We start from the raw sequence: 25,617 nt of genomic DNA on the forward strand, positions 1-25,617 counted from the left end.
CCTTAAAAAAACTTCTGCCTGTGTCCTTCCCTATGACACGGTTGAGCCTATGATCCAGCTTCAAGCCTGCAGAGGACCATGGTACTCTAGGCCAGGGGTTTGCTAACTTCTTCTCTAGAGGGTCATGTAGAAAATATTTCCGATTTTTGTAGCCATATGGTCTTCTGCAATACTCCACTCTGCTTTAGGACATCAGAACCGCCATAGGTAACACATACATAAGCAGGAATGGTCATGTTTCAGTAAAACTTCATATACAAAAATAGAGGGCAGGCTGGATCTGAGCTTTGAGTTGTGGTTTACCAGTGCCTGCTCTGAGGGGGTGAGAGGGGTGTAGACAGGGAACAAAAGGGGGAAAAGTAGAGACCTCAGTTGCCCTCATGCAACTGAGCCACCCCATCAGTCTGAACTGCTCAGCTCGGGGCAGTAATATGGCAGAGAAATAAATACTTTATTCTTTAAACCATTATATTTTGTGGGTTTTTTTGATACAACAAAGTTAGTTAGCTAGTGTGTAGAAGGTATAATAAAATACAGTGCTAACTGGATTTATTGTTGTTGCTATTCTGTTGCTATTATAATTATCATCATCTTTATTATTTTAGGTCTATAATGATCCTGGGATAAATTACTTAACGGTTAGACACAGAAGTCGCCAACTGGGGTGGGGGGGACCCACCACAGAACTTACAGGGTTTGGCAAACTCACTTAATTCTATCATCGTGACCCTCAAGTGAATGGGCCATTTTAATTTCATTTTGTCAAGTGAGGAAACAAAGTATGAAATAGATTCAGTGTCCTGCCCAAAGTCACAGAACCAGAATGTAGTGAGATTAGGGTGTAAGGTCAATTCCATCTGATTCCAGAGCCTTTCCCCACTGTGCCATGTATTGGGGTAGTTAACTTTGTTCTTTATGTTAACCAAACACAAAGTATCCATAATAATACATAAACAGTCCTTCATTTGGGGTAATATCTTGATATTGCTAAAGGGTTCACACAAAGAGGTAGGGATCCATGAGCAGCTGCTCTGTCCCTGCACTGTCCAATGTGGTAGCCACTTGCCACATATGACTCTTAAGAGTACATGACGTTAATAGAATAAAAAGCTCCATTGCACCCCAAATTGGCACTTCCTTAATGGCACTGGCCACATTGAACATGTTCACTTGCACATGTGCCACAAATGGCCACTACCTTGGACAGTGCAGGTTGCAGGTTATTGCCTCATAGCAGAAAGTTCTACGGCCAGCACTGCTCTCTTCTCTTATACCAGATTTGGCTTTTTTTGTTTTTATGCAGATTCAAGCTCCTCCAGCTTACCTTTGGAGTACTCATATGGCTATTCCATTAGCAGCGTCCAGAGGAAGCTGCCTGGCTTCCAAGCTCCTTTCTTTGGTCCCCCATGGCCTCTTCTTTCTTTCTTCCCCCCGTCTTGCTCCCTATCCTCATGACCCTGCCACTTGTGTGTTAGTTGCCATTCCTTCAGCACTAATTGCTTCCCAGCAGGATGGAACTGGGGTCCCCAATGGTGTAAAAAACTGAAACAAGGAGAAAGGGAAAGAGCCACGGCAGCATGTGGAATCTGTCCTCCAGGTGTGGAATCTGCAGACAAACCAAGTTTTTGCACTGTCCATATAAACAGTCCCCTAAGTTTTTGTGCTAAAAGAATGTTTGCATCTCTTTATTCTCCTTGCTAGAACCCAGAAGTGGGGGGGAATTGTAAGCCACCAGCCCATCTCCATTTTTAATAGTAGATGTTTATATATATGCTTTTCTTTGTGCCTGCATTTTCCTGCCCTGTGGAGAGTGTGAAAACCCCACTTACCAGCAAACCCCATCCACCACACTTGGCCATCCTCCTGTTGCTTAAGAAGCTACAGTATGGGAAACCAAAATGTGTCTTTGTGCAATGCTTTTGTTAAGGTTGGGCTCTTTTTTTTTTTTTTTTTTTGGTAAGATTTTATCCATTTATTTGAGACAGCAAGAGAGAGAGTACAGAGGGAGGAGCTGGAGGGGAAGGAGAAGGAGAAGCAGATTCGGTGTGGAGCCCAATGCAGGGCTTGATCCCATGACCCCAAGATCATGACCAGACCCAACACTCAGCCCACTCAGGTTCCCCCAGATTGGGCTCCTTTTTTATTAAGAGAACATAATCACCAGAGTTTATAAAAGTGGGAGCTCATGGGAAAATGTTTCAAACCATCTGAGCAACTGTGACAGCCCTGGTGGGATCCATAATCATGAATTAAACTCGAGTCTGCATTTCTGTCTGCATCACAGTGTGAAGGACCAAAAGGCAATCACAATTGCTTGGCTCATGTGGGAGATGCAGATTGCCGTGCTGCTCTCTCAGTGATGTTTCATAAGGAAACCACAGTGGGCCAACCTGGGATCACTATCTAGGTCCCCACTGCCCACCTGTCATCTTGAGGAATAGCCACTCCCAAGATAGAGAGAGACACATGCAGAGATCACCACTCGCAGTGTCACTGAATTTGTTAGCAGAATGATACATTTTGGGGAAGGTTAATCCCATATTAGAAAACTTGCGACTTTTTAAGTGTTGATCACAAAGGGAGGGATTTGGGGGAAACTGCTCCCTTTTGTTTATAACTAGAACTGGTCCAAGGGGGCACTTTGTGATTTGGATGTTTAATGAAATAATTGTTATTTGCCTTCCGGAATGAGAATTTACTTTCTTTGACTTTCCTTTGGAGTTCTTCGTTTTAAGATAAGCTCAAATATTGACAGAACTGGGACTGAGATTAAAGAGCATATAAAATGCATTAGCGTTCTACCAAAGGAAGAAGAAAGGAAAACCAAGGGGCCTCTCCCACAGTAAATAAAAGCGACAGAGGTTCTTAAGAAAACACTGCTGAATTTCATTCGTGTGTATAATGAAATGGATTAAGTTTACAGTGGTCTGAAGAACAGGATGGATTCTTCACCTTGACACCCCCAGGAACAAACCACAGTATTACCAGAACTCCCTCTTTATTCATTGTGACCATTTTCTTTTCGGTGTGTATCATAATCTGATGCGTAATGAAAACCAGCTGTTGCCCCTCAGAGGAAAAGAGGAAGGAGTCCGCCAAGTATTCTAAAACCTGGATAGGCAGGGAATCAGCAGCCCGGGATCTCACTTATTAAGTCCTTAAAGAAAGATGAAGTTTGATGGGAAGGACGAAGGGGGAAAAAAGATGACTCTGTTGATCACTCTACTTTTTATCAGATAATAAATCATCCACGTGCACTATGTGTTATCTGAGGCTCCTGATTTTTCTCAATCGAATGCTGCATGCTCCATTAACATCTTTAGATTTATCCCAATCTGGCAAAAGAAAAAAAAAAGTGTGTCCCCTTTATGATAGAAGCAGGATTCAGGATTCAAGATGATGAATAATTATTGACAGGGGTAAATAGAGAATAATCTGGTTCCCAGTTAATATAAATTAATATGTTTAATGAAAGGGTAGGACAGAGCAAAGGGGAGTTCCCATTTCCCCTCGTAAAATATTTACTATTCAGGTCCTCACCAGCTCTACCAGTCAAATATTTACTATCAGAGTTCAGGAGAAAGGTGAGGCATGTGGCCATTCATGGTGTAATGGTTTGAGGTGGCCAGACTGGAGTCAGATCCCCTACATTTTAGTCTTCACTTAACACCCTGGCTCTCTGTGTTCCTGGAAACAAAGCACTGAAGAGCTTCCTGTCAATCGAGTTATGAAACAGGAATTACATGTTTTGGAGAGGCTGTTGACAAACCTATGCATGTATATTTGAGGTCTTTGAGATTCTATGACAAAAGTAATTAATTGTCTATTTGGAAGTGTTTTATTTACTCATTCAATCACAGATTTTCCAAAACCCAGACATATATATGGATACGTATACATATAACATAACATATGTATCCATATATATCCCTTATCTTTAAAATCAACTTGCAATATAGCAAGTTAATTTATCTTCAAACATTGTTCATTTTTGGAATATTTTGACCATTCTCAGTGTAAAGGTAACATTCACTCTAAAGTTGAGGGTACACTTTTTTCCAAAGAGCACATGATATAATTTACTGTATGGATCATTGTGTGATTGGGAATTTCCTCTTGTTTCCCTCTGATGGCTGAGAGTGAAGTGAGGGTGGGGAGAGGCAGGAATATTTCAGGTAGAGCAGGGGGACAGAGGAGCAGAAAGAGATCTTTCCATGCCGCCATGTCCGTCTTTTCATCCATTTCATCCGGCCTCCATTTTGATATTAAATTCACATCTAATTTTTTTCTTTCTATATCTGTCCAAAATAAGCAAATATGTGCTGTTTGTTGCAACAGGATTTACACGTCTGAAATGACTCAGCTTTCAACACTTCCTAAAGATTTGTGAGTAGGACTCCTGCCCTCTGTCTGGCTTCTAAAAGCAATACAGACCTGAGTCAACTTCCTAATAAAACTGACCAAAACACCTAACTAGAATTCATCTATTCCTCTGAGGAGTATAAACAAAGGCTGTTGGAAAGAATATATCAGTTCTACTACTTCGGCTGGGTAAATGGGAGCTTTTCTCCTGGACATTTCTCTTCTGTTTTAATGTTTTCAACTGCAGTAATGTGCTAAACAGAGAAAATCCATTCTCAGGACTTTCTGGGATTTGTGTCAAATGTCCCTTGGTTGTCATTCTAATCTTAAAGTCCTTTAAACAAAAGAGCTTTGTCTCAAAACATGGATCAGTTATTTCCTAAATTAGGTGAATAGCTTACCTAAGCTAAGACAGGAAGCCACTTTATTAATGGAGTTCAGAACAAACCCACAACATTAAAACATTTGATATTGCACATAAATACAAAAGGGAAATAAATCTGGCTGAGAACAAGAAAAAGACCTAAGTCCAATCTCTCTTAAATTCCTTGAAGTTAGGGGGAAAAAAAAACACTTGTGATGCCCCGATTTTTCATACTATTTTTCAGCTTTTCTTTATCTCTTACATTGTTCTCATTAAAAGCTCGTGTCTTAGATACTTTGTGCTGTGTTTATTGTTCATTTCAAAATAGCTGTTTGGAAGCACTGCTTTAAAAAAAAATTCACCAGAAGATGTGAATAAAATAAAGAAAATATGCCTTTGCAGGATCTTGTTTTTAATTGCCCATAATTCTTGTAATACATGGATTTACCCTTCCTCGGTTCAGAAACGTTAGGAAGGGCTGAAAAAGTCAGTATTCCTTCGTCATTACCAGAATGATTCTGCACATTTGTCTCCATGCGTTTCCCCAGATTTGGTGCTGCTTCAGACAGAGAGCACCCCTCCCCCATTTTTTTTTTTTTTTGAACTCAAAAAGAAATACAATGATTCAATGGAGAGCAGTTTCCTGGTCTTCTGGTGGTAATTCCAATATGGTGCACCCCAGCATTTTCCAAGGTATATTTGGAGATCACCTTGCATGAGCATCTTTTTTTAAAGAACTTACTCTGTGCAAACTTTACCTTAGAACTTCTTAATCTTCAAGAGAGGGAGGCCAGGAATTATGTCCTTTGAACTAGCTCTCCAAACGATGGTTGTGCATGCTAAACTTTGATAACCATTGGAACTGCAGAAAACTGCAAACACAATTTCAAACAAAGACTTGAAGCATAAAATGAGAGATGAATAAATATAGCTATGGTGAAACAAAGAGGAAGCCATATAACCACAGATACCATTACCAAAGTTAACATCATCTAGAACCATAAGAGATTAGTATTCAGTATAAAGACTAACAAGTCAGTTAGAAAATGGCATATAACTCAGGGAAAAAATAGGCAAAATGTTTAAGAAAGCATTTCAAAAAACAATAAATTCAAATATTCAAAGAATTTGAAAAACTGTTCAGTTTACCTGGCTATAAAGTTAAAGTTGAAGTTAGGGGGGAAAAAATTTGTGATGCCTCGAATTTTCATACTATTTTTCAGCTTTTCCTTATCTCTTACATTGTTCTGGAAGAACTGCTTAAATGTAAATCAAAACAAAGATAAAATGCTATTTTACAAAACTGCAGAAAGTAAGAGGTGTGGTATTTTTATTCATGATCAGAAAGCAGGAACTTTCACAAACTACTGAAGCATAAATTGGTACTACTACTTTGGAGGAAATGTGGAAATACCCAGCAAAACTAAAAATGTGCATGCCTATAACTCAGAAAGTCCATTTCTAGGTATATAATTTATAAAAACAATAACAAACAGCCATATGCAAAAGGACATGTGCATGGGAATACCCATGTTAACTGCTTATAATTACTCCAAGTCAGAAATGAGCCAAAAGTTCATTGAAAGGTACAAGGCAAATAAAATATGGGATTTTTATATGACAGAATAATGTATGACACTTAAAAGAAATGAACAAGAGACATATATATCAGAATGAATAATTTCAAAAACTAAATTGAGTGAAAAATTAAGTTACAGAAGGAAATGAACATTATTTTATTATTTATGTAAAAGTGAAAGCACAAAGTGCATGTACCTGCACATACAGAGAACATGATAAAAATGCATGTATATTCATAACTTTATTGTAGATCGTAAGACTATAAACCAAATTCATTATAGCAATTGCTTCTGGAGCAGAAAAGACAAATGGGACACAGGAGGGAAAATTCAATTTTTAAATATCATCAATAATAAAGTAATACTCACATTTTTTATTTGCTAAGTGCTTTATGTGTATCACATTTAATCTCATAACAACCCCACAGGGTAATGCTACTCTTTTTTCAAATATGGGTTTTCGAATGTTTTATTTCTTGTATTTATACACACACACTTTTAGGGCAGTGAAACTGCTCTGCATGACCTTTTAATGTTGGGTACGTGTCATTATGTTTTTGTGCATACCCGGAGAACGTACAACACCAGGAATTTACATGACAGTTCACGTAAATTATGGACTTTGGGTGATTATGATGCATCCATACAGGTTCATCCATATTTTAAAAAAAGAAAAGATATCATCCTGGTGAGTGATATCAGTAATAGGAGAAGCTAAGCATGTGTTGGGGCTGGGGCACATCTCTGTACTTCCCTCTTAATTTTGTCGTAAACTTAAAAATGCTCTAAAAAAATAGTCTTAATAGAAAGCAAACAAAACCTGATTCTCAGAAGTGTGACTTAACAGAGATCAATGGATGGAGAATTGAAACGGGTTGGTCTGACTCCATAGCCTGTTGTTAACTTCAACATTGGAAGCAATAGTGTTAACATCACTACCTAAAACATAAAACTACGAAACGCAATCAAGAGGACAAACAGTGAGTCTGACATGGATAAAGATACATATTAGGAAGAAAGGAAGAGAAGGAGAGAGAAAAAGAGATTGATTTTCAATCCAAATCCCTTATTTGTTGTTTTTTGATTCCGTGAAAGAAGTAAGCTAATGCCTTTTTCCGAAAGTATCCTAAACATGACTCTACACATTACTGATTCATTAAAAGTCAAAATCAGGAAGAAATCTGGCCTTAGGTTCTTTCTTCCTGCCTGCTCTCAGAGCTCCAGTTGCTCTTCCAAAAATTTGTTCTAACAGCTGACTGCTAAATTTTTTCCCAATTCCATTTTTCTCCTTTTTAAAATGTCATTCTTGTTCTTTCAACTTTGTGGTGCATTATTGGAATAGAAACCATTCCATAAATGCCCTAAGACATCAAGACTTCCTCCTTTAAATAGTGCCTAGTATTTGTGTATGTCTTGAGGACAAACAAAATGCTCTCTTCAAAATTCCTGTTTCCCAGCTCCCAGAGCCTACTTTAGACAGGCAGTCATTCATCCTTCTTATCCTCTCCTATTAGTTGTTCTTTGCTTTTGAATCTGATCACGGAATCCTATTATGGAAATTACTGACCACTTTGAATGTCTTAATCCCCAGAGGCTGGTCAACCCCTCCCAACATCCAACAGGAAGCAGAAATGAACAAAGAAAGAAATCTGAGAGCCTCTACTTTTCTTCGCCTCTCTTTGGAATACTACAGATGTATCACTTTGCAAGCAAAAACCAAATGCTCCGGGTCCCTATTAGCTTTGCCAGGGGAGTTAATTCGGTTGATCATGTACACCCACATCGAGTTTAGCGAGCAACAAGTCAAATCTGTATGATGCTGAAGGAATGTACTTTTTTTGTTTGTTTTATTTTCAACATGAAGGAGATTAGTGCTCAGTAGCTTTGCTAACTACCCTCCCAAGGATGGAGACAGTTATGATAGGGAGGCAGCGGCATCCTGTTGTTGCATATTCAGAACCTAGGTTAGGTGTGTTACATTGAACGTATTGTCTAGAAGTTGTGGCAGATTGCCACAAAGGTGATGGAGGCTGGTCCAGGTTCCCAAAGGAGATGAACACGCAGGGGAAATTAGGTTCACAGTGAAGCATCAGCAGTGTCTGTTCGTGAGACTCATCAACTCGTCGAGTCTGTGTGGACCCTTGCTTTCCATGTGCTATCTTTTTATAAATTTATTTTTTATTGGTGTTCAATTTGCCAACATACAGAATAACACCCAGTGCTCATCCCATCAAGTGTCCCCCTCAGTGCCCGCCACCCAGTCACCCCCACCCCCCGCCCTCCTCCCCTTCCACCACCCCTAGTTCGTTTCCCAGAGTTAGGAGTCTCTCATGTTCCGTCTCCCTTTCTGATATTTCCCACTCATTTTTTTCTCCTTTCCCCTTTATTCCCTGTCACTATTTTTTATATTCCTCAAATGAATGAGACCATATAATGTTTGTCCTTCTCCGATTGGCTTATTTCTATTTTTATACTATTTTTAATCATATTATGCAGGATTGGCTACTTAATTGGGCTCCCCGAAAGACTGGATTGATTTTAAGGATACACATGAGTCAGAACGACACAGAACCAACTTGGGTCTCTTCCGTGGCTTGGATGATCCCTCTTTGTGCTCTCTCAATTCCTGTTCCATTTTGCTCTTAGGAACAACTGGATGATTATCTCTATTCTTCTGGCTAAATCCCAGTAAAAGCCAACCTTCCTGATTCTCTACTGAGCATTCGCCCCTTTGGTCAGGTCTTTGTGCTGGAATTGTCTCCTGGACTTACCTGACACTAGGTGCCTATTTTCCTGGTATGGCCAGTAGGTGGGCTGGTGTGAATTTTAAAAAGCAAATTTAAAAATGGAAGTCCTGATACCATTTCTATAAGACATAAAAATATAAAAAATAGCCACATGCTGATCTAAATGCTGTGTCTGATCACATTCTCTTTTTCTCTCCCTTCCCAATTTTCCACTCCGATTGAACCTGTTCATAATCATGATGGAGACTTCTAGTCATTTACCTTATCCTTCTCTCCCCAGTCCTTCTGACTGCCCTGAGCTTCATTTGGCTGTGTTCCCAGTTATGAACCAGTGACAGGCATTTTAAACACGCTATCAGCAGAAGCCACTTTCATTTCATCCCTCACTTCCTTGATTCTCCTATTTCAACTCACTGACAAAAGAAAATCCATGCATTGCAACAGCTTGCTGCGTTTCACCTCCCCATCACAGAATTTCTCTTTTAAACCAACAGTCTTTTCTAGCTCTTTCTCTCATTTGTTTTTGGTGTTGTTCTTATTTTAAACACACACACACACACACACACACACACACACACGTTGAGGCTCCAACGTGTAAAAACAATGATTGGCTCCACCTGCAAAGAACCTTTCTAGGTTTTTACTGAGTTCATGCCCAGGGTCTCCCTGGTCTTCCCTTCATACCCTCTTCCTAAGAAACATCTCTACTCATGCAGCTAACACTTTCCTGTGGCCCTCTACCATATTACATTGTGAAAACCGAGGGATTTCTGCCAAGGTCCAGATTTTACATTTCAGCTTCCACCTAAACATCCCCATATGGATGGTTTACTGGCACCGTTAAACTCAATAGATGTATAATCAAATGGATGATCTTTTCTACAAGCCAACAAAAACCGACAAAAGCGTGTTTTTCTCCTCAGGTTCTTTTTCTTGATTAACTATGCTATTATTTGCCTTATCACTCTCTCGATCCAACTGGAAGTCCAAGTGATTTATTGAACTTTTCTCTCAATGCCTTATCTTCAAGGCATATGATTTCTGCTTCTGAAGTTTCTCTGCAGCGTCTTATTTCCATTCACAGGACCAACGTCCCAGTGCAAATACACAGCCCTTCTCATGTGGGTTATTCAAATCCTCACTGAAAGATAACTTCACCCTCATCCTTTTCCCTCTCAGATACATTTATCACATGACCTGATCATGCCCCACCCCCGCTTAAAGATCTTGGATGCAATCTAGTACTTTTATAATATATCAAACTCCTTTCTTGACCTGTTATTTCCAAGCTGCCCACTATCTGACCCCAACATAACTTTTCAGAACTGTGTCCCATTAGATTTGACTATGGGAGTACAACAATTTGGCCAAGCGGGACAACTTGCAAAGCTGATCAGAACATTCACTTCCTCACTTCTGAAACTATGCTGCTTCTTCAGCTGAGGGAGGTCCTCCATCACCACTTACAAAATCCTCTCCATCCTTTGATACCTTGGTCAGTAGCTCATCCCCATGTTTATATGAGCTCTGTCTTCAGTGTTGCCAAATATAGTCACAAAACTTCATACTGTTTGACCCTTTTCTCACAGGGGATGAAAAGGGGGAAAAATGCATATATATATGCAAGGTGTATCAACAAGCCAAGAATCCATTGGAATTTGGAAGTAGGAACATAGAATCAACCTGTCTGAGGATAAAAAGGACTAACATTTCTATGTCAAAGATTAGGCCAATTACTTACCTGCCAACAATCTCCCCTTTGCCAGGTCTTATGCGACATAGATTCCTCTATCTTCCTGCACTGAGCTCACCGTTGGCCAATAGACTTCCTGATTGAACAAGACCCCTGATAAGGGCTTTCATCTCCTTGATTCCAATCAGCTTTAATTTCTAAGTTTCTTTGGTTTTCCTTTGCTGAGATTTTATAGAACTGTGGAAAAGATCAAAAACAGTGATGTCTTTATACAGCAGTATCAAAAATGTGGCCCAGTGGACTGGGTTAACTAGTGTTTTTCTCCTAAAATTCATGGCCCCCCTGGAACTTTAGAATGTGACCTCATGGGGGATCCCTGGGTGGCTCAGTGGATTAGCGTCTACCTTTGGCGTGATCCTGGAGTCCTGGGATCAAGTCCCACATTGGGCTCCCTACATGGATCCTGCTTCTCCTTCTGCCTGTGTCTTTGCCTCTCTCTCTCTCTCTCTGTGTGTGTGTGTGTGTGTGTGTGTGTGTGTGTGTGTGTCTCTCTCAGGAATAAATAAATAAAATCTTAGAAAAAAAAAAAAAAGAATGTGACCTCACTTAAAAATGAGCTTTATAGGGATGCCTGGGTGGCTCAGCGGTTGAGTTCTTCTTTCGACTCAGGGTCTAATCCTGGGGTCCTGGGATTGAGTCCCACATCGGGCTCCCTGCATGGAGCCTGCTTCTCCCTCTGCCTGTGTCTCTGCCTCTCTCTCTCTCTCTCTCTCTTTCTGTGTGTGTCTCTCAGGAATAAATAAATAAAATGAGCTTTACAGGTATAATTAGCTAAGATGAGGCCATACTGGACTGGAGTGAGTCCTAAGTCCAGTTGCTGGTGTCTTTATAGGAAGGCCATGCGAAGACACAGAGACACACGGGGGAATATATCATGTAAGGATGAAGGCAGACATTTGAGGGTCCCTCAGTTGACAGACACTAAGGATTGACACAACCACCTGGAGCTAGGAGAGAGGAAAAAACAGATTCTTTCTGCTGACACCTCAACTGGGGGCTGCTAGCCTAAGGACTGTGAGGGAATAATTTTTTGTTGTTTTTAAACCACTCAGTTTGTGGTATTTTGTTATAGCAGCTCTAAGAAACTAGTACACTCGGTCAACCCATAGGGAGAGAAAACTGTCATCTAGTTTAAATCAGAACACATCTTCTGTGCCTTTGCTCGGGTTCTTTTTACTCCCCCCCCTCCCCGCCCCACACATCCTAGAAAGTCACAACCGGATCCTCTCCATGACAGACTTTAAAAGTTTCCTGAAAGCCTGTCTCCCTACCCTGCCTCCTCCCACCCTCCCCTTCTCTCCTCTGTTGGCATGGCCATGAGCGACTCCAGGAGAATATGTCCGTGAAGCTTCTGTGAGAGCCAGTTTGGACATAGAAAACTAGCTCCTGTGTCATCTACTCTCCCTGATCAATACTAATTTCTCTGCCTATTGTGACTTCACAACAACCTTCTGTCGTATTCTACCTTAAGCTGCAGCTAGTTGCACAAAAACTTTGCATTCCTCCCATAACTGATTGAAACTCTTCTCTTAGGGGCACCTGGGTGGCTCAGTCGGTTAAGCGTCTGCCTTCAGTTCAGGTCATCATTTTAGGGTCCTGGGATCCAGCCCCACATGAAGCTCCCTGCTCAGCGGGACATCTGCTTCTCCCTCTGTCCTTCCTCCCGGCTCGTGCACTCTCTCTCTCAAATAAAATAAATAAAATCTTCAAAAAAAAAATGCCTCTTCTCTTAAAGTCAGGCACCAGCTTTCATTCTGTTTGTATACAACACAATGCCTTCAGTAATAAATTCATTCAATACCGTTTATTTCCAGCTCACAATATAGTGAGAACATTTCAAAGTACTTAGTTGGTGTTTGGTCAACATGCCTTGGATCAAAATGAATGATATCTGAAGCTTTACTTTTTTTTTTTTTTAATTTTAACCTGTTGAAAAATGAGCCTAGACCTTTCTTTGCTTTCACTTACCTACCCTTCTGGTTAAATTATTTGATATCAGACACCGCTGACACCCCTCCCTTTTCTTTGAAACAGGAAACAACGCCAAGAATATATTAATCTAAACCCACTACACTTCTAAATCTCAAAGAACAGAGAGCAAAGGAAGCTGGAAAGAGGCCAGAGTGACCAACTTTATTCCCTCATTCTCTACTGTACCCCCCCCCATGTCTAATCTTCCCTACCCTACTAGGTGGTTTAGGAATTTTATCCATTCTTCAGACTAGAAGAGGAAGTGGGGGCTGGAACTACGTGTATACACATTGTTGAAAAGGCTTTCTGTGGATTTGGGGGACTGAGCTAGAGTATCATTTGTATAAAGCAGCCAGAGCCTCTACTTTGAAAACGAAGGTCCACACTCATTCTCTGGCATGAATCCTATCAGCAGAAGCCAAGACCAAGAAATCACTAATCTCTCCACACAGGGAGGCTAGTAAACAGGGCAGACCCTGAGTTCTGCCAACAGGAAGAAGCATATAAGCTGAACACGTTGCCGAAAAGGGGAGGCTTCCACATTAATCACTGGAGCTTTTAAGAGACTAAATCAGATTCAAGAGCCGTCAGTCTCCTGCAGAATGTCAGTGGCAGGGAAGTTGGCCTCCGAGGGCTGTGATGTTAGATCGGTTGTTCTGACGTTCTCATTTACATCAGATTCCTTGAGGACCTTGTCCACTCATCAGATAACCAGACCCAACCTCAGACACTCTGTCAGGATCTCTGATGGGGCCTGCACATCTGTGATTTACTATAAGCTGCCCCCATGGTTCTGATGCATGGCCAAGGTGGCACCGCTTCTTGCTGGCTCACACACCTTCTGACCTTACTACCTGTTGACCTCGGGCCAGTTCCTTGAATTCTGATCCAGTTCTCTCATCTCTAAAATAGAGATGATCGTTGCCCCTTATCCCAGGTGTATCATGAGAATTGAATAAAAGAGTGCAGGTAAAGGGCCAAGCGGCATGACCGTCACACAGTAAGTGCTCGGGAAACGTCTGTGCTTACCATCACCCCTGCACAAGAGGCTCACTGCCTGATGGATACTGGTGGATGCCAAATGCCCCTCAACACTTTCATCAGAAATTCTGCTTTATTCATTCCCATGGTAAATCTCCATCGCTCTATCAGCCACTTCCTGAAAGGGATAAACATGATGTCTTGTTAATATTACTTTTATTTGTCGAAATACTCTTCGCCTGTTTGATCCTCAGGAAGTTATCATCACCAATGATTTGATGAGTGTACTGAGAGGCATTTTTAGGTGCTGAGCAAGAGAAAAGCAAATATGAATGCTTCTCTGCTGTTCTGAGATCAAAGAGCCCGAGTGACATGACCACGGTCCTGCAGAAAATGCCAAATGCCACCCTGCTGATAAGGCTGCTGGGCCACCTTCTCTTCTACCTGTGCGCCTCCCTGCACACCTGCTCCGGCTCTCCGCTGATGAGGAATATTTAGACATGTCTAAGAATTATTTTATGATTCCAGTAGTCATCGTTTCCTTGGTGACTCCAGTCTACACCTGGAACATTCAGCGTTTTTTGTCTTTTGTTTGTAAAATCAAGGAACCTTACTTTCCTTGGAGGCTTCTGACCAAGAGATAGAAATCATAAAAATGGAGAAACTTCGTGAAATAGGCTGTTGTTTGCATTATTGAATTCCAGGCCCCCTCAGTTATTAAAAGAGCTACTCTGCCGAGTTCCCTGGACCAGGAAGTCCCAGGCTACCATAGGCACTTACTCAGTGACCAAAGGGGATCCTGTTCCTTTTTGTGTGTGCACACATGCCCTGAACCTATACCCACAGACCTCTCTCCTATGGTCTTCTGTCAATCTGTTGGCTAGGATTTGGAAATGGAACTGGGGAAAGCTCCATCATTTAGAAATAATTAGTACATTTACTAGGAATTCCTAAATCACACCAGCTGCAAGAGGGTGGAGCATTTTGCTTCCTGTAAGAGCTTTAATGAAGCAATTTACTGCCATCCTTTGATAAGAAAATGCTGTACAGGATTCAGAGCTTTGTCAGATCTGAGTATCACAGATTCCAGCTCTGTAAAGGTAGCTTTTTTTTTTTTTTAGATTTAATTTATTCATTCATGAGAGACACAGAGAGAGAGAGAGGCAGAGACACAGGCAAAGGGGAGAAGCAGGCTCCATGCAGGGAGCCTGATGCAGGACTCGATCCCAGGACCCCGGGATCACACCCTGAGCCAAAGGCAGATGTTCAACCACTGAGCCACCCAGGCATCTCTGAAAAGATTTTAAAAAATAGTTGCACTGTGTACTATGCGCCCTCCCAAAAAAAGTATCTTGTGTTTTCCGAGTGACTATGAATTTTTTTTGTTTATTTTTCTCAACTATCAGTTTGATTAAAATTAAGTTCCATGACAAACATACAGAAATCCAAAGTAAGAAGAGGCTTATTAAGTGTGTATCTTTGAATATCATGATGCATGCCTCAAAAACAATACTGAAATTTCACTGTCACACTTATATACATGTGACTTACGTAACTTCCCTTTTACTGTTATTTACTTATCGGGAAAAAAAATCATTGTCTCATCATATCTAGGGATGTACGTTAGCATTTATTAATTTGAAAGCCTAACATAATATTTAAATATATAATTTTATCGGGAAAAATTCTAAACGACTGTATTAAAGCATGGTATTTTCTCAAAGGAAAATGAATAAAAAATATTCATCACCCTATGTCTCCAGAAATCATCTATAGTAATGATACCCAACAGATCCAAAATGCAAGCCGCATGTGTAATGTTAAAATTTCTGATAGCCAAGCTTTGCGCAGTGACAGTATCATAGCCAATGAGGTTTATCCAAGGCGCGATTATTGCTAATTGAAAATTTCTGATAGCCAAAATTTTTAAAGGTGAAAAGGAACAGGCAAGATCAAATCTTAATGTTTTCTTTAACCCGATATGTTCTAAATGTCATCATTTAAACATGTAATCAATATTTTAAAAATCACTAACAGACTATATTACATTCTTATTTTTTATTCTATCTTTGAAATCTGGGGTGTATTCCATGCATACAGAATGTCTCACTTTTACGAGCCATGCTGGGGGTAGTGGCTACTCTACTGAGCAGTGTAGATCTAAAGTTTTTTTTTTTAAAGGAAAAAAGTAAGAAAGGCAGAGAAAGTCAAAATTATGACAAGACATTATAGATAGAGAAGACATTGATCATTTTGGCCTTATTCTTAAGTCTCCAGGAATAAGACACAGAGAATGAACTCATTGATGATTATTAACCAGCCTATGAAATACAACTCTGCTTCAAGTGGGTGAAAGGCACATTTTCTCTGACTTACTATTTCAAAAAATAAATTAGTAAACCTACTTCCTCTGCCACTATTAGCGTGACTTTGTAGATTTAAATAGAAAAGCAATCAGGACAAAATAGCAAGGATTTCTTGAGAATGTACTTTAGGCTCTGTGCTTTGTTAATAGCTGTGAGACATTCAAAAACATTCAACGTGTTTGCTACGCAGCAAGTGTGGTGTAGTGGAAGGAGCCAGATAGGCCTGGGTTTGAATTTTGGTCAAATACTCTGTTCAACTTAATGGATTAATGTAAAATAGATTTAGTAATACCAACCTTACAGAGTCTGATGCTATAAATGAGACCAAGTACCTATGGCAGTGCCTACCTTACAGCAGCACTTCCCTGAAGCAAACTTCATTTTATCTCTTTGATCTATTCCATAATAAGTTATAGTCTACTTTTTGACTCTAGGAGAGATGATGTGTCTTGAATAATCTTCAAGCAAGGCAAGCTAGCCTTTAATTAAAAGTTTACTTGTGTAAAGCACAATTTAAGAACCATAGAAAGGTAAGGATGAGAATTGAAGGCTGCCTGAATGAAATGGGTTTTGAGCTTTCTTCAATCATCCAGAAAATCTGGAAATGGGGGAAGAAAATTGCAGACAGGAAGATTAAAGTGGGCAGCCCGGGTGGCTCAGCGATTTAGCACTGCCTTTGGCCCAGGGTGTGATCCTGGAGACCCGGGATCGAGTCCCACGTCAGTCTCCCTGAATGGAGCCTGCTTCTCTCTCTGCCTGTGTCTCTGTCTCTGTCTCTCTCTCTCTCTCTCTCTCTTTCTGTGTCTCTTATGAATAAATAAATAAAATCTTAGGAAAAAAAAAAAGAAGATTAAAGCAATGGTACCCAAGAAGTGTATGTGGTGGAGTGATCAACTAAGCCAGTTTGCTTGGAATTGAAAAGGTCCACCGGATTTTTCAGTGCTAAAACCAGAGCAGTCCTGGCCAAAATGAGATATTTGGTCCCTCTAGCAAGGGATAAATAGAAGCTAGGAGTTCAGCTTGATGGTGATGAAATGTTCATGTTGTGAGACTAACAGAAAATGAAATTAATTGGTTAGATGGGGCAAGGTTTTGATGGGTCTTGGACACAAGTAGAGGGATATGAAAAACAACATGAGAGACTATCTGTAAACAGAATTAATGAATGTGAAGGAACACTGGCCGATGAGTCAAAAGAATTGGGTTTTAGTTCTGATCTACTGCCAACTCTGATCCTCCCACAACCTTTACCTAAGTGACTCCGTTGTCACGCTTATAAATGAGAAGGCTACGGCAGATGACCTCTATAGCATTGTGCGGCTGGCCTCTATTGTGATTCCGTTGGAGATAAGAAATCATAAAAGGCTTTTGACCATACTGGTGGTCCAAGATGAGTCTGAAAGATATATATGCAGTTTAGAAGTTTTCTCTATCACCTTGGAAACTTATACTTTCTCCGATACTATTACTCAGAAGTCTTCTAATGACATGAACTGATAATATGTACTTCCATTCCTTCTATTAAGAATGAGATAAACCTGTAGGCAGTGGGTGTCTGACTTATCTGGAGATAATGTCCAAGATCCAGTTGAGTCGAGGTCACTTTTTTCATCACTTCCAAAACATGAAATGTGTTAAGATACAATGATTTCCAAGAATTCAAAAGCAAGATGACAGACTAGACTACATCCATGAGCACCTCCCTGAATATATACTTTCATGAGTTACTACCTCCCTAACAGAGCTCCAAGCTAGACTTTTCAGCATTGCTTTCAAAAGGAAGTTTTGATATCAGAAACTAGGAACAGAAAAGGAACAACCAAAAATGGGAAAATGAGTGTGAAAACTAAGACATGCTCTCTAGAGCCAAATGACTCAGGCTTTATCTTGTCTGAATTCACTTCCTTTCTACTTATAGCTAACCATGAGCCTTTTAGCTAGTATCTCCCAAGTAAGAAGCTTATCCATTGGCTTCCTCCCCCTAGATCCCATTGGCAGACACTCAATGCTAAATTTAGTGTTTATAACCAATAAACATTTAATGTTAGACTTTAGCTTCTTGCCAGAATACAAGTATCATTATACATCTTTCATGGAAGGAAGAAAAAAAAATAGTACTTTGGAAATTCAATCAATGAGAGTATCCACGCAAAAGAATGATGGATCATATCCTACCTGTTTAAGGGAAAAAGGAAGAAACATCTTAATTATGCTAACGGCTTAAATTTTTTTATGTAATTACAAGCCTAAAGTTTTTCTTTGCTGCTAATTTTGTATGAAACATATTCGTGCTAAATATTCCCTTACCATACACCTAGAGATGTTTATTTACACAGATGCAGGGTATTTGAATTTAGAGGGAGAGGGTCATTGAAGCCAGAACTCAAGGCCAACCCCTCTCCAACAGTAATTTGTGGGTTTTCCTACATTTAGTGGTTACAAAGGAACCTTAGACTCTGTTGGTCATGACCAATACTGCACCATTATTTTATATGAAATTTTAGAAAAAAGAATCCTTACTCTCACAACCCAATAAATATTTTAACTCACTTTAGGTGAGTATAGGGGCGGTGGTAAGGAAGGGGTGGAGGTAATCTGGGTGGTGTCACATAAATGAGACCAAATTCCCACAGAAGGGAACTGGGTGTCCAGTTTCTTTATCTGAGCCATGAAAACAAACTTGTGTCTGAGTGTCAAATAAAATAAAGTAGTAATAAATTAGGCAATGAGCCAAATTCAGAATTGATTTCCTTTTTTCTGTTTTGTTACATGAAAACCTTTATGTAAGCATATTTGAACAAAAACAAGATATCCACTTGTATGCACAATGTGTAATTTATATAACAAAATCTATGTGAGTTTCTGCAAACAGAAACATTCATGCAGATACTGTTCATATGGAGAGTCATAAAAAACGAAGGAAATATTGATCAAGAAAAAAAGGATGAGCAGGGAAATGTGGATTTGCAGGATGTTTGAAAGTATGATTTGAAAGGCAGCCTAGCATTTAGCTCTTTCACCCATTATTTTCTTTCTTCTCCACCACTAGCTGAATATCCTAAGAAAATAAGGCAAGATGTAAAAACAAAACAAAACAAAACTTAAAATGATATCAGTGTCTGATTAAAAAAAAAAAACAGGGGGAGAAGACCAAGAAAATAAATATGATTAGGCAAATAACTCTGACACACATGTGGTGAAAGAAAATCCATTTTATTGGGATGGTACCTCGATCGAGGACTTGATTTAATCATTAACTTTAATATTCTCTTCTTAAAAATTTAGCTGTAAAACAATATTCAATGAATATGTGGGTGGAAGAGCAATAATATATTTAATTTCATATGCAAGCTAAAATATCCATGACTTTTTAGGTGTTTTCTGTAGAATCCCAGCAGAGAGAACAACTTTGGGAATCTATGCATGAAGACAATAATGATTTATCAGAATTTTGATTTGGGGTTGATATAGTAGGTATAATATTTTAGCCTCTTTTTAAGAAATTGAGTGTTTCATTCCATGTCTCAAGCATTCAGAAGCTACATGGCTAATTTTATGGATGAAATAAGCATATTCAGTTTCACTCATTTGCTTTCAATGTACAGAAATAATTTTATTTCCAAGGTTCTGTCACTAACTCTTTCCCCTTAGCTAAGAAGTAAAAATAATATATTGTTATAATTGGCATTCAGTTGTAGCTTTTTTAGAGCTCATAATATTAATTTGATTTGACTAAAACAAAGCTTTCTCAACTGGAGATTCTATTGGAGTTGGGGTAACAAAAAGATGAGAGAGCTAATAAACATTCATATCTAAGATATACCAGGATGAAAAATTCTAAAATATTTACAACTAGAAATATTGAAAACCTATTTCTTACCCTCAAGTGAATCTCTTACACTTAACTGCAGAATGGAGAGAAATAGTGTCGCTGGAAAGAAAAAAAAAAAGAAGAAGAGATGAGATTATGTATGTGGACAATTGCTTGGAGCTAAAGAGAGTATAATAGTTTTTATAAGGGGCACTTGGGTGGCTCAGTGGTTGAGTGTCTGCCTTTGGCTCAGATCATGATCCCAGGGTACAGGATCAAGTCCCACTTCCGGCTTCTTGCAGGAAGCTGCTTCTCCCTCTGCCTGTGTCTCTGCCTTTTTAGCTGTGTGTCTCTCAGGAAATAAATAAATTTAAAATCTTAAAAAAAAAAAAAAGTCCTTATAAAATAACAAAATACATCTTGACTCTACATGATGATGTCTAAGAACATGCAAATGAGCTGTAATTATGTATCTGTTTCTACCCCTTCTCTCTATTTCTTACCAATAACCACCTTAGAATCTTGGTAGTCCTATATTGATGTGGGAGGTTCCACCTGACTTTCTACCTTGGAAAGACTTTGGGACTGGACTTCCGACCCAGTGAACACCCTTCCCTGCCCCCTTGTGGTTGCCAAAGTTACCAGACCAGGTTTGCCAGTGTAGGTAAATCCCATCAGCACCGTATCACGGTACTTTTCTTTGTAGCTATCTCGGTTCCAGCTTTCCCATAAATTTTGGCACGGTCACTCCTTAATATCTTGTCAGTGCTGCTATGTGCTGACAAGTGTTTCAGCAGCAGAGCAAGTAGAGTACAGAAATAAACCCACTGGTATATGGACTCTTGATATATGACAAGATGACCTGACCAATTACTTAGAAAAGAGCAATTAGCACTGAAAAAGCACTGAGCCACTGGTCTGCCCTTAGAAAATAATGAAACTATCTCTCTGTTTTACACCATATATAACAAGTCCTGGCAGATGGATTAAGATTTAAATGTAGATTTCTGTTTCTAGTAATAGGCTAAGTCGTTGAGACCAAATCTCTTGCTGAAAGCAGATATTAATGAAATGGATTTTATACTAGTGATACTTTTTGAGTTAAAGAGTCACTTCATAGTGATTAAAGATTTAATTCATTAGAAAAATGTCGCAACTCCAGATGTATGTGGACTAAATGACATGGCTTTATGCTACAAACATGCATGAATACAGAATAAAACTAGCTAAAAGAAAAATGAGCAAATTCATAATTAAAGTGAGGGGTTTTTGCTTATCTCTTTGGTAATTGCCTTAATATTGGAAATAGTTCAGGTCTTCGAAATTGATCTTCAGATTTATGCAATCCCAATAAAAATGCCATTTTTTTTCCTGTGGTAGACCTTGACGAGCACATTTTCGAATTTACATGAAATTGCAACAGATCATAAATAATTAAGAACTCTTAATGAAGGACATGTGGGAGAACTTTCCCTTCCTAATATCAAACCTCATTTTAAAGCTATAGTAATTAAAATAAGGTGGAATTTACACAGAGATAAACATATAGATCAATGCAAAAGTATTTGGCAGCTCAACAATAGACCATATATACATATATATACACTTAATGGATGGCAGAGGTGGCACAGCAACAGGATAGAAAATGCACACTTAAAGATGCTTTGTATTTTTTTATTTTTTAATTCCAGACTTTCAGAAATGTTGAAATATCAGAACTTTCCCAAATAGCCTTCAGTCAAATTCTCCAAATATTAACATTTTTTAACACACATGCACACTCGCTCACCCCCAGAACAAATCACACACAAAGGGATAGGACTCCATTCATATAAGCTCAAAGACAGATAAAAATAAACACTATCACTTAAAGGGACACACGTAGGTGATGAACCATGAAGAAAATGGAAATGATTTTAATATAAGTCTGGATGGCAGTTACCTCGACGGGCAAGATGGTCCTAGAAGGGAACCTGAGTCTCCCAAGGGGATGATGATGTCATTTCTTTATTTGAGGGAAGGCAATGTTATATTTACTTAATCATATGTGGTTCACATTATGATACATCTATTTTATTCATGTTTCCATGTGAAGTACATTTCACAGTAAAATGAAAGAAAACCCACATTTAAACCAAGAAGAGTAGAACTTCAAAAACTAAAACTGGTTTTTATCAATTCTTTAATAACCTATGGGTAAAATCTACTTCATCGATGATATCTTTTGTCAGTAAATATCACACTTAAGATTTTATCACAGGAGCCGTTCTGGTCTCAAGTGTTTTAGAGATAATTATTCACTGATAATAGTGGAGTGCCTATTTGCCATGTTATTTATCAAAGTTAAATAAACAATTACTCATATCTTGGCTAGACAGGTGTTGAAAAAAATACATAAGACAGGTTTTGGCCTGGAAAAATAATCTTAACAGATAAACATAATATCAGTGACTTAGTGAGAAACTAGTTAAAGGTAAGACATAAGGAACACCTACAAAATCTTCACCAGGCCACTGACCTCCCAGTTCCTCACCCAAATCCTCTGCCATCTTGTGACTGTGGGCCAACTATTTATGCTCTGATCCAACTGGTCCATCAGGATTACTGCTCCAGCACTTATTTCCTCTTATTCTTATATTAGCAAATTGTCTCTTTCAATAGTGTTGTCATCGTGATTCAAACACGCTGTTATTTATTGTGTCTTGGGAAAGAAAGCAAACTGTTCCCCCAGATAGCAAAATTTCAGGAAACGATTCCTTGTATTCAATTTGTATCTTTCCATATTATTTTAAACCCACTCCAACCAGGCTTTTGCCCCTACTCTTCCACTAAAACTTTTCTTGTTTAGATCCTCAGAGACTCTCAATGTAGTTAACATCCATGATCAATGATTAGTCCTCAACTCTTATGATCTGTCAGCATGTGTTTAGCACAGTTGGTCGTCACTCATCCTGGAAACACTTTCATTGCTTGGATTCCATAGTATCACACTACATTTTTTTTTTTTTTTTTAGCTTTCTTCATTAGCTGCTCATTATCACTCTCCTTTGGTACTTCATTTATTCCTGTCAACCTGGAAACACTGAATATGCCATCCACCCCTCATGCCCAAACCATGGGTTTTCTTTATTTTTTTTCCTACCCCCCACTCAGTGTCTTGGTGATTTCAGACAGTAGCATGGTAGAGATACCACCCATATGCTAAGGATCCCCACATTTACATTTCTAGCTCAGGCTGTTCCACTTAGCCAGACAACTACTCAACACCTCCATTTGGATGTCTAACAGACTGAACTACTGGAATTTGCCCAAAAGCTTCTTACGCCTTACCATCTTGGCCAAATCATAACTCCATCCTTCAAATGTCTTAATGTCATTCTAGATTCCTCCTTTTCTTTCACGCCCCATGTCCAACCTGTCAGTTTATACTGTTGGCATTATCTTCTCTCTATATATAATGTCTATATAGTATTGTCTTAAATTATTGCAGTACATTCCAAGTTGCTCTTCTTACCTCTACTCATATTTCTCCAAAGTCTGATCTTAATCCTGCTAACTGCATGATGTTTCTAAAACCTAGTACAGATCATGCTCCTTCTCTGTTCAAAAATCTTTAAATGACTTCACATTTCATTCAGAGTAAAATACAAAGTCTTAAATGGCCTAGTAGGCACTCTGTGATGTAGTTAGTCTCTGACCTCATCTCCCACTTGCACACACTCTGGCAGGGCCAGTTAATAGATATTTATTCACGGGATGGGCATGCTTCCACATCGAGACATTTGAGCTTCTTCTTCCCAGGCCTAAAAGATTCTTCTCCCAGATTTCTTAGTACTTCATTCTCTTGCCTTCTTTATTTGTTTAAATACCACCTTCTCAGTGGGGTACCTTACTTAAAAATTGCAAGTCCCCACTCCCAGAACTCGCAGTCCTCCCAGTCTCCCATACCTCCCTCTATTTTGCCAATGTATAGCACAAACCATCATTTACTTATTCATTTTTTAGTTTTTCTATGCTTGAAAAAATGTAACTTTTTTGGTCACTAATGTTTCCCTAGCTCCTAAATGAACATTCTACCTATAGCATATGCTCAATATATATTTGTTCAGTAAATTAATTGCTTCATATAAGCTCTAAGTGTTTTAAGAGTTTAGAGAAGAGAGAGACAAGTATTAGCCAGAGGAGTTAGAGTTTTGAACATACACAATTCCTGCTTGTATTTCATGTGCCATATGTGGTTGAGATCAAGCAGAAAGAAAAACACCTATATTGGATGGAGGTATGGAAAATAGAGTTTAGAAGAGAGACCCTCTCTCTTCAGAATAAAAGTCATGGTTTCTACATGGTCCCTCATTACCAGTTTGAGATATAAAATAAGGTTGTTTTTTTTTTTTTTCTTCTTCTTTTTCCTGCTGGCTCTCTTGCTCTATCTCAGTAGCTCTTGATCTCTCGCTTTCTTTCTTGCTTGCTTGTTTTTTTGCTTTCTTGCTTTCTTCTTTCCCCCTTTCTGCTAAGGTTCCAATAGCCCATCAAACATTTCTTGAAGAATGATGTTCCTCCTAAGATCTTTTTCCCATGATGAGTTGAAGACTATGAAGCAATTGTCTACTTATACCTGGGTTTTTTTCTATAACAATAAGATCTTACTATTTTGTTAGACACATGGTTCTAGAATAATCGCATGGACTTTGTTTCTTAGAACTACATGCGCAGATTAAGTTCTGACCAATGAAATATAAGGGAATTGTGTATGTAACTTCTAGGAGACATATGGAGGTCTAGGAAATGTCATTAAAGAATGGGAGTATGCCCTTCAGCCATCTCATGCTGTATGAAAGGCAAAATGATGACTGGGCTTGAGAAACATTTCATATCACAAGCTGTAGTCAGTTATGAAAAATGGCAGAACAACACAAAAGAAAAACCTAGAGTTTCCCAGTTACTAAGAAGCTGCCAAACCAGCACCGGGCTGTCCACCTGTTTTTATGTGACCAAAATTAAGCCTCCTTGTTGTTTAAGCCACTCATGATTTGGTTGTCTAACATTTGCTATCAAATTTAAATCCTAAAACACTACCATTAAAAGTTCTCGTTATCCTAAAGATGAAACTTTTTTCCCCAGACAAATAAATATATAAAACAACCAATAAGGCAGAGTTGTGAAGCCAGCCACATGAGAGCTGATCTTGGAGTCTAAGAAGAATTCTAGAAGCCCTCTGCTGTGGCCAGTCCTTAACCCTTTAGCTTGTAGATCTCAGAGACATCAGAGTGATACTGAGTGTGGCCAATCTGTCTAGAACAGACATAAGATTTCAGGCCACTTGAAAAAGGCTCATTATCAACAAATAGGTGAGTGTTTCAATGCTGTACCAACACAAGTGGTTATGAACCTGAGGATCATCTCAATATCAACTCCCTTTTCTTCTGATGCCAGAGTGAAGTGGGGACATATCCCCTTTGTTTTTTATCTATATGATTCAAATGGAAGAAACTCCACCCAGTATTCATGATTATAGGCCAAATTAATCAGAAAACCCCATTATTCTATCAGTCTCAGGTCATTATAGGCCAAATTAATCAGAAAACCCCATTATATCAGTCTCAGATCAATAAATATTATAAAACCTAAAACATTGATCATCACCATCTTTTTAAAAGATTTATTTATTTTAGAAAGAGAAAA

General features: G+C 39.0%; 2 long non-coding RNA genes and 1 pseudogene across 7 annotated transcripts in view; 2 read left to right on the forward strand and 1 right to left on the reverse strand.

The window, feature by feature from the left end:
* Window positions 1–25,617, forward strand: part of LOC111097339 — a 569,600-nt gene that overhangs the window by 447,304 nt on the left and 96,679 nt on the right. The window lies entirely within an intron of this gene.
* Window positions 2,917–25,617, reverse strand: part of LOC111097530 — a 35,121-nt gene continuing 12,420 nt past the window's right edge. The window contains exons 2-6 of the long non-coding RNA XR_005364251.1: window positions 20,005–20,055; window positions 13,807–13,936; window positions 10,795–10,983; window positions 5,485–5,598; window positions 2,917–3,335 (exon numbers count right to left, since the gene is read on the reverse strand). This is a non-coding gene — a long non-coding RNA (uncharacterized LOC111097530). The remainder of the gene's footprint in view (window positions 3,336–5,484; window positions 5,599–10,794; window positions 10,984–13,806; window positions 13,937–20,004; window positions 20,056–25,617) is intronic.
* Window positions 15,598–15,703, forward strand: LOC119873526 (annotated as a pseudogene).

This window comes from Canis lupus, chromosome 9 (assembly GCF_011100685.1).
Source record: "Canis lupus familiaris isolate Mischka breed German Shepherd chromosome 9, alternate assembly UU_Cfam_GSD_1.0, whole genome shotgun sequence".
Taxonomy (NCBI): Eukaryota; Metazoa; Chordata; class Mammalia; order Carnivora; family Canidae; genus Canis; species Canis lupus.